General features: G+C 60.5%; 1 long non-coding RNA gene across 1 annotated transcript; it reads left to right on the top strand.

The window, feature by feature from the left end:
* The first annotated feature begins 342 nt into the window (after positions 1-342).
* LOC103590863 lies at positions 343-3,069 on the top strand. Its single transcript, XR_550514.1, has 3 exons — positions 343-430; positions 2,433-2,521; positions 2,730-3,069. It is a non-coding gene; the product is annotated as an uncharacterized LOC103590863 (long non-coding RNA).
* Positions 3,070-9,225: the final 6,156 nt, after the last annotated feature.

Genomic DNA, 9,225 nt, shown 5'->3' with positions numbered 1-9,225 from the left:
CCCTGCCCCAGCGTTGGGCCCAGTGTGCCGTCACTATTGCAGCAGTGGGCCTGCTTGGGAGCAGCAGGCTCTGCTTGGGAAGCTGATGCGTGAGGGGGGCCAGGACCCCATCTTCCACATGACCACCAACCACAGTTGCCCCTGCGCGTGACATGAGGTTTTTTCCCAGGGATAGGCCATGTGTGGAGTGTTTTGATCAGGCCTGGTCACCCTGGGAGTGAGCGGCCCTGGGTGGGCAGTCACCTCTGCTCTGCACTACCTTGCAGCTGTCCCACTGAGCAGCAGGGCGTGGCACCCCCCCAGACAACTCTGGATGCACACAGTCACCTGCAACCTCCAAGGTCAGCGCAGGGAGAGGACACACCTGAGGCCGGTGGCTGGCCTGACACCCGGGGCCAGCTGGTGGAAAGGGGCAGCCATGTCAGCCAAGGTAACTGGGTGGGGCAGCGGCAGTGGCCAGCCATGGACACATGGTCACTCATTCGGTGGGCACAGGCAGTTAGAGGGCAGCATCAGGCTTGGGGTCAGACAGATCTGCATTCCAGCCTGCCACTCCTGGTGTGGCCCGGTGCCCCCGAGCTTCCCTGTCTCTGTGTCTGAGTGCGGCAAAGCGTGCAGCAGGCTTGCCTGCAGGTGGCCGCCCCGTGTACACCTCGAGCAACATTTCTGAGACGGGGAACGAGGGCTGCTCTGGCTGGGGAAGCCATCCCGACAGGCTCTCCTGCTCACGGAGGGCTCTGCCAAGTGCAGGCCCCAGGCACACATACCAGCCGAGAACAGCTCCACCTGGCCGAGTCTAACCTCCGCCAAGGGTGGAAGGGGGATCAGGCTGCACCTGCCCTGCCCTTGGCCCAGGAGCCACGTTTAGCAGGCTCAGGGCTGAGTGGGCCCTCGGGTCACTCGGGCCTCCAGGCAGTGGACGTGGTGGGGGCAGAGGGCCTTTTGCTCTTTGTCCTGCTGGGAAGAGACCACTCCCCAAGCACGTCAGCTCCCACTGGCCCACAGACGCCCCAGGAGGGGCCCACGGGCAGCTGGTGTGGCCACCCAGTCTGGCAGGGTAGACTGCCTCATCCCTTCCCCTCCTGGCCTCAGTCTCCCCTCTGTACAATGACGAGATCAGATCAGGTGGTGTTCATTTCCTGACACTGCCGTGACACACCACCATGGACTGGGTGAATTCAAACCATAGTTAATTCTCTCCAGCTTCTGGAGGCCAGAGGGCTGAAGTCCAGGCATCAGCAGGGCTGTGCTCTTTCAGAGGCTGCAGGGGAGGATCCTCCTGCCTCTTCCACTTCTGGTTTTCCAGTTCTGGTGGCCCCTGGTGCTCTGTGGCTTGTGGCTGTGTCGCTCCAATGTCTGCCTCCATCTTCATATGGCCTCTCCTCTGTGTCTGTGTCTTTTCCTCTTCTGTCTCTCTCTTTTTTTTTTTTTCCTTTTTGTCTTTTTTACTGACTGGTAACGGGATCGCAACCCTCGGTGTCACGCCCGTACCGGGGACCGGCAATGAGATCGTATAACTTCGTATAATGTATGCTATACGAAGTTATGCCACTCCCAAGCAGCGAACTCTCCAGTGCGCCACCGGGCCGGCCCTCTTCTGTCTCTTTTAAGGACACCTGTCATTGGAATGATCTGGGATGATCTCATCTCAAGATCCTGAACTTAGTTATATCTGTAAAGATTCTATTCCAGATAAAGTCACATTCACAGGTTCTGCAGGTTAAAACTTGGACAAACCTTTTTATGGGGCACCATTCAATCTACTACAGGTGGCCTCTGAGGTCCCTTTCTGCCTTAGGCAAGGCCAGTTTAAGAGGCAAGCGTTCCCCCACCCCCACCCCTAACCAGCCCGGTTCCTCAGCCAGCCCCACACAGCAGGGGCTGAACACTGCCACCTCCCAACCCACCCTGGCTTCCCAGTTGCTCACGATCCTCCAGCCAAGGTGCCGGTCTCAAAGCAGCGACATGAATTTATCAGCACCGCACTCTCCCGAGTGAGCCACAGGCCGGCCCCTGCGACATGAATTTAAAGAAACCTCCTGTGAGCAGATAAAAATGATACATTGCAGAGGGGCTCCAGAGCCCTGCTCACGGAACTCCTCCCGCCCCGATGTGACCCCTGGGAAGTGTCTTGGAACCCTACGGTGCCCTGGAGCAAGGTCTGGGGAGCACGGGGTGGAGGCTGTGCCTCTGGGACGTGGGCATCAACAATGAAGGGATCAGAAGAGGATCTGGGGGAGGGGCAGGGGACAGGAAGGAGAGGGGGGTGCACAGGGAGGGCATCAGGAGCGGCTCTGGGCTCCCAGCGGGGCAGGGCAGGTGGGCCACAGCGTGGAACCTTCCTCGGCCACCAGCTCTGCATCCTCCCCAGTTCCGGGGACTCCCCCCACCGGCTGGCTGGTGCCAGCAGCTCTCAGGACTGTGTCTTTCAGATCCTGGGCAGCGGCCACACATCTGTCTCCTGGGCCTTCAGCACATGAGCTCCCTGGACATCAGACAGCCACTGGCCCCAGCCTTTCCTGTATGTAAACTCCCAGGAAGCCCTTCTCCCCCAACACTGCCTGTTTCAGGGACCCCCCCATTCTGCCAATCTGTGGCTTGGTCATGGTGGGGGCCCTGGGCGCTGGCATGTCCTCAGTTTCTGTGATGCTGCTGGGTCTCTCAGCCAGTCCTGAGCCCTTGGCACCCTCTCCCCACACAGCGTCTTTCCTCCTATCTTATCCACACAGGCTGTCCAGGTGGAAGGGAGCCCCTCCACAGCTCAGCTCAGGTTGCAGGAGTCCAAGGAGCCACCCCCAGGTAAGCCCCCTGGAAATGGCTTGTGTGCCTCCCCTGCATGGGTCTTGCCAGAAGCTTCTCCCACATCCAGAGGATCCTGTCTGAGACTGGTGCCCAGCTGCCAGACAAGGACAGGGAGGCCCACAAGGGAAGTGGAAGAGCACAGGCCTTGCTGGCCTGCCACCCTGGCCGCAGACCCCTTCACCGCTAGAAGACTGGCTGGCTCCATTTCTCACAGGAGATGACATGGCTGCTCTTCTGGTGAAATTAAAAATCACAATTTGTTCTGACTGTTTTAGTCACAACTTTGTTTATCTGCAACAAATTTTAAGTATTTGGAAATCAGCATTGCTAGAAGCATCTTCATTAGCTAACGTGAGGCTTTTGAACATATAATTCTTCCCTTTCTGAACCGTGCACTTGGCCCAGAGGCCTCACTGAGTGCCAAGTCCCTGCTCTGCAGGTGTGTGTGTGTGGGGAAGCCCTGGTAGAGTGGCCGGTGGCAGCTGGCTGAACAGTGGACACCCGCGAGTCTGCCAGACTGGGCTCCCTGCATCTGGGCCCGAGAGAGCAAACCCCGGGACAGATCAGCTGGGATGGGAAGAGTTGGACTCAGCCAGGTGGGCTCCCCAGGAGAGGCCTGGAGGCGCTGGTGGGCAGAGGGGATGGGAGCGCATTTCTGCGACCCCCGCCCCCCACACCGAAGTCAGCCCACGTGGGCTGCTGTGGTCACCGCGAACGTTTGCTCAGCCTGAGGCCTCCTTTGTGGTCAGCACTGCTGCCCCCACAGCCACATGTACTGGCCGTCACCGTTCTGGGGCCCTGCCAGACACCTGCACCCCTCTCGGGTCCTCGGGTCCTCCCAAGGTGGGTGCTCATCATACCCACTGTGCAGAGGAGGAGACTGAGGCCCGGGGAGCCCAAGCGACTGGATCACAGTCACAGAGCTCGTTAGCAGGAGGCCCGGGATCCACCCTGGGTCTGTCTGACAGCGCCACTGCTCTCTGGCCAAGAGACCATGCTTGCAAGGGGTTCCCTGGGCGACACGCCATCGTGGCCATCCAGGAAGCCCGGGGTCTCTCCTGCAGGGCCCCTGTCACCTTGGCCTTCACCAAGGGCCGAAGATGAGAGGGGGGTGTTCCTCTTAGCAGGGGTTCCACACATCTGGGCTCTAGCCTAACAGCGCCAGTTCCCTTGGGTCTGGGTGTCCCAACAACCTGCCAGGTCCCAGTGGGGATGAAGGACGACGGTGTGGGGAGATGGTGGTGTCACAGGTGAAGGCCCTGGTGCTCCCTGGGGAAGGCTCTGCTGTGCCCCCCGCCTTGTCCCCATGTTGCTGGTCTTCCAGCTGTGCCGCAGGTGACCTTCCTGTGTCCTGTCCCTGCGTGGCCTCCCCGCCCCCACCAGTGTCCGTGCAGGAGGCGTGTGGTGCCCCTCAGTGCACACCCCGGGGGGTCACCCAGGAGAAGGAGCGAGCTGTGGCGAGGGGTTTCCAGCCACGTGTCGGAGTTTCTCCAAAGTACAGAAAGAGTTCTCTAAATTGTAAATGATGTTCTGTAAGCTTTCTAAGCTTTCGTTGGGGACTTCACATCACTCGCTATCCAACAACAGGATAGCTTTAGGAGCAGCCCAAAGTACAGAAAGAGGTCCCTAAATTGTAAATGATGTTCTGTAAGCTTTCGTTGGGGACTTCACATCACTCGCTATCCAACAACAGGATAGCTTTAGGAGCAGATTGCCACAAATTCTCACGTTCTCATCCTAACCAAATACAATGAAGAGTGTTGCCTCCATTTGGATTTTAAGATTTCTTTCGTGTGGCTTCAGGATGCCTGGGAGCTGCTCCCTCTGGCCCCTGCATCTGTGCTGCCAGGGCTGACAGTCCCTCTGCCCTGCAGGAGAGCCTCAGACCAAGCCCAGCCCTGCCTCAGCAGAGCAGAAGGCCTGGGCTCCCGCAGACAGCCGGGGACGAAGCTGGAGCCGGCACACCCCATCCAGGGGCAGAGAGGTCCCCTGTGGTCCCCGCAGAGCCAGCGTGAGTCGGGCATTGGCCCTGCGCTTTCTGAAAGCCCAGTCGGGCTGGCCCTGCTGTGTGGCTTGTTGTGTGGCCTTGTTGTGGGGGGATGTCCCCCGGTCCATCACATAGGGGTGTTATGGGTGGGATGGGAGCTTCAGAGGCCCTTCCCAGCAGATTCATTTGGTTCCGAGGTTCACCAATTCCCTGGGTCTCACCCCAAGATTCAACATGTGGGCAGAAAAAAAGATGGTCTTTTCCATGGCAGGAGGGCTGTGGCTCATTAATCGGTCTTTGGAGCCCATTGGTAGGAGGGGTGTCTGGTGAGTGGGGTCCCCATGGCCCTCTTTGGAGGGATGGTCTTTGTCCCTTAGCCATGGTTGCCTCCCCTGCATGGGTCTTGCCAGAAGCTTCTCCCACATCCAGAGGATCCTGTCTGAGACTGGTGCCCAGCTGCCAGACAAGGACAGGGAGGCCCACAAGGGAAGTGGAAGAGCACAGGCCTTGCTGGCCTGCCACCCTGGCCGCAGACCCCTTCACCGCTAGAAGACTGGCTGGCTCCATTTCTCACAGGAGATGACATGGCTGCTCTTCTGGTGAAATTAAAAATCACAATTTGTTCTGACTGTTTTAGTCACAACTTTGTTTATCTGCAACAAATTTTAAGTATTTGGAAATCAGCATTGCTAGAAGCATCTTCATTAGCTAACGTGAGGCTTTTGAACATATAATTCTTCCCTTTCTGAACCGTGCACTTGGCCCAGAGGCCTCACTGAGTGCCAAGTCCCTGCTCTGCAGGTGTGTGTGTGGGGGGAAGCCCTGGTAGAGTGGCCGGTGGCAGCTGGCTGAACAGTGGACACCCGCGAGTCTGCCAGACTGGGCTCCCTGCATCTGGGCCCGAGAGAGCAAACCCCGGGACAGATCAGCTGGGATGGGAAGAGTTGGACTCAGCCAGGTGGGCTCCCCAGGAGAGGCCTGGAGGCGCTGGTGGGCAGAGGGGATGGGAGCGCATTTCTGCGACCCCCGCCCCCCACACCGAAGTCAGCCCACGTGGGCTGCTGTGGTCACCGCGAACGTTTGCTCAGCCTGACGAACAGAGAACCCCCCGTCTGCCACCTGATCTGGTGGAGACTGAGACCAGATGCCCCACAAGGACAAGCCCCCAGGAGCTCTGGTGGCCACCTCGCGTGGTAGATGGTTGGCAGGCGTTGTCTGAGAGTGGGGTAGTAGACTGGCCCCTGTGGGATCCCTGATGCGAGCCCTGGGGAGGAGGCTGGCGGGACCAGGCCCCCTCCCGCGGCCGCTCCAGGACATCTCCGTGAATGTGCTTGCAGGAAGGAGGCCTGTCAGCAGGAGGACCGTGGCGCGCCCTCCGCCCAGCTGGCTGCCTCCCCAGGTGCTGCCCCCNCCTCCCCAGACCTTGCCCCCGCCTGGCTCAAGAACCATGGAGTCCCCACTTCAGGGTCATCAAGGCCAGTTTCTAGTCAGAGCCAGGCCTCCCCTGCAGCACACGGATCCCTGCCCTGCGCTGCCTGGCCGGGAGTGGCGTGGCCGTGGGCGGGCTCCCTGTCTGGCGTGTTCCCATGGCAAGTGAAAACAACAGAAGGCAAAGCCGACCGCTGGGTCTTTGAACAGCAGCCGCAGTCCTGTGGGGCCGGGTCCTGAGACGCGGAAGCATCCACAGAACGTGGCTCATTTGCATGTGGGCGTGGGCAGGGCAGTCAGCCACTGGGTTGGCATCAGAAGGCTCCAACATGTTGGTGCTGCCGACGTTTTCTTCTGCCTCTGTTTGGGGTGTTTTTCTGGTTTGGACCCGCTGGCTTTGGGGCCATGGGGTGGGTGCTGCTCTTGCTAGCGTCAGGTGGGGGCTGCTTCAGGGGTGGGGGTCCAAGGGCAGATGCTGTTGGCGTATCCCCAAACTCCCACTCTCTTGGCAGCTCCTGTGGCCCCCGAGGAGGAGGTGCCACCCACCCAACGCCAAGGTAGTCCCCTGCCCCAGCTGACTCCTCCTTGGGACCTGGGTTCCGCATCTGCTTCTGGAACTTGCTCGGTGTCTTCAGAAGCCCCGGCGGCATCCCACACCTCCACGGCAGGCTCTGCGAGTAGCCCGTCCTGTCCCTCTCTCCAAGAGTTTCAGAAAGCAACTGCCACCCTGGTCCAGCTTTCTGAGAGCTCCAGCTCCCTGTCCAGCTTGGAAACTGAGGACACCCCAGGTGCAGACCTTAGCAGGTCTGGAGAGTTCTCTGCTCACAACTCCCGGGAGGAACTTGGCCCGCCTTTGTCCTGGAGGCTCCATCGGGGTGAGCCTCAGCTGGGCAGTGTTGGTGGGGATGGAGGACCAGTGACCTGGCAGAGGCTGGGTGGCAGCAGGGCTGGTCCCCTGCATGGCTCCTCCGTGGAGGCAGCTGTGGCAGGAGGCCTGGAGCCAGAGCGAAGCCCCCAACAGGCAGGATGGCTGTTGCCACTCCCGGATGCCCCCTCTCTGAGGGCAGGATCAGAGCTGTCAGAGGCCTCCAGCAAAGTCTGGGATGAGGACGGCAATGAGAACCTGATGGCAGCTGGCACCGGTGCTGAGCCAGCCTCAGGGAGCCCCTCACCTGCAGGTGGCTCCTCCGACTTCAGAAACGATGGGAAGCCCCAAGAGGCTCTTCCCTGCGTGGGCCTTGGGGAGGAGCAGGAAGATTCCGGAACCAGCGAGAGCCTGACAGGTGGATCAAATACAGGAAAAGCCAGGCGGGTGTCCCCCACGGCAGCCTGTGTGCTGTTCCCATCCCAAACCTCTTTCTCCAGTGACTTGGACCTGTCACTGTCCTTTCCCTCGGGGACCTCTACATCTGAAGGCATGGATTCCAGCAAAGGAGAGGTGGGGCCTCCGCAGGCCTCGGCTGGCTGCCAGGAGGGGCCTTGGGGTGCAGACCAGAGTCCCTTCAGCAAGAAGAAACCCCTGCAGGCTTCTCCTGGGGACCCCAGTGGGTTGGCACCCCCAGTCGCGGAGAGCCAGGCACCTGGGCGTCGGGGGAACGTCCTGGAGGAAGCTCTCCCCCCACTTGCTGGCAGACTCTTGACAGAGATCCTGTCTCCTGTGGATGAGATACTATCCTATGGCAGTGCCGACCTCCCATCTTCCATCCACAGGGATGCCCACCGCCCTCCACCCCATCCTGCCCCCCAGGCAAAGAGTGACTCTGACGCTGCCAGCCTGTGCTCAGATGAATTCCCTTCCCCGCTGGAGGAGGCTGTGCTCCCCGAGGGCCCCCTAGGGGAGGACACCTCCATCACCACTGAGGACGTGTCCTCCTTGTCCGAGGAGGGTCTGCCGGGGGCACTGTCCCCGGGACCCCAGGAGTTGGGGCTCTGCCTGGGGGCGGCTGGACAGGGCAGAAGCCTCAAGGATGAACTGAATGCATCGAGTTCTATGGTGGGGAATGAGGCCATGGGCAGCTGGTGGTCTGGACCAGTCAGCTTGCCAGTGTCCCCCTTGCACGAGGTGGCAGGCAGTGCCCCTGGGGGGCTCGCAAGGCCATCACCACAGTCCCTAACTCCACCTAGAGTGGCCTTTGTGGCCGGGGAGGGTCTATCGAGGCTATTGGTGGCTGGCAACACAAATATGCTATTTGATACCTGGTGGGGGGACAAGGCTCCTGCTCTGGGCACAGGGTCCTGGGCTGGCGCAGACTTGGAGGAGGCCTCGGGCACTCTGGGGGAACCCTGGGAAGGAGAGCGGTGCTCAGAGACTGCAGAGGGCCACGGAGGGGTGGGGCATCTCTTAGTGGGTCTGGATGAGCCCCAGGATACCACTTCATCTGTAGCTAGGTCCCTGGGCATTCGAAACTGTGCATCCAAGACCCCCATCAGGAGCCGAGACCCCAAAGAAATGCTGTGTGAGAGCAGTCAGCCAGCTGCACCCCCACATTCCCCACTGGCAGCCCCAGCATCCCCTCCCCCAGGCCAAGTGCCCTTGGGGGGTGGCAGACAGACTGGATCCCGCGGGGGTGCTGGTGAGGAGGGCAAGGGGGTCCTGAGCTGCTGGGTGGAGGACCAGCCCAGGGCCAAGGCCTTCCTGAGTGGGGAGCCGCCCCTGAGGAGATACTCGGAGGGCGGCTCTGCCTCAGGTCCCTGCGTGGATCTCCCGGGCAGGGAGAGTGACCAGGTGGTGGATCTGGTCTCTGCCCAGCTTTCCAGAATGATCCTGTGCGACACCTTAGCCACGCTCTCAGAGCGCGCCCCATGGGGCAGCCCCTAGAGGGGTTTTGCTGGAAGCGCAGGATGCACAGACCTCTGGGGTATCATTGTGTAGTTTTGTGCGGGCGCACATGCATCCGTGAGTGCAGGAGCCTTGGGGAAGGAAGCCTGGACTTCCCCAGGGCGGGTGGGTCATGCACAGTAGCCATGCTGGGGCCAGCTGTGTGGGACATGCTGTGATCTGAATGTGT

The sequence above is a fragment of the Galeopterus variegatus genome, unplaced genomic scaffold (genome assembly GCF_000696425.1).
Source record: "Galeopterus variegatus unplaced genomic scaffold, G_variegatus-3.0.2 Scaffold889, whole genome shotgun sequence".
Taxonomy (NCBI): Eukaryota; Metazoa; Chordata; class Mammalia; order Dermoptera; family Cynocephalidae; genus Galeopterus; species Galeopterus variegatus.
This window is presented reverse-complemented; position numbering and strand designations above follow the sequence as displayed.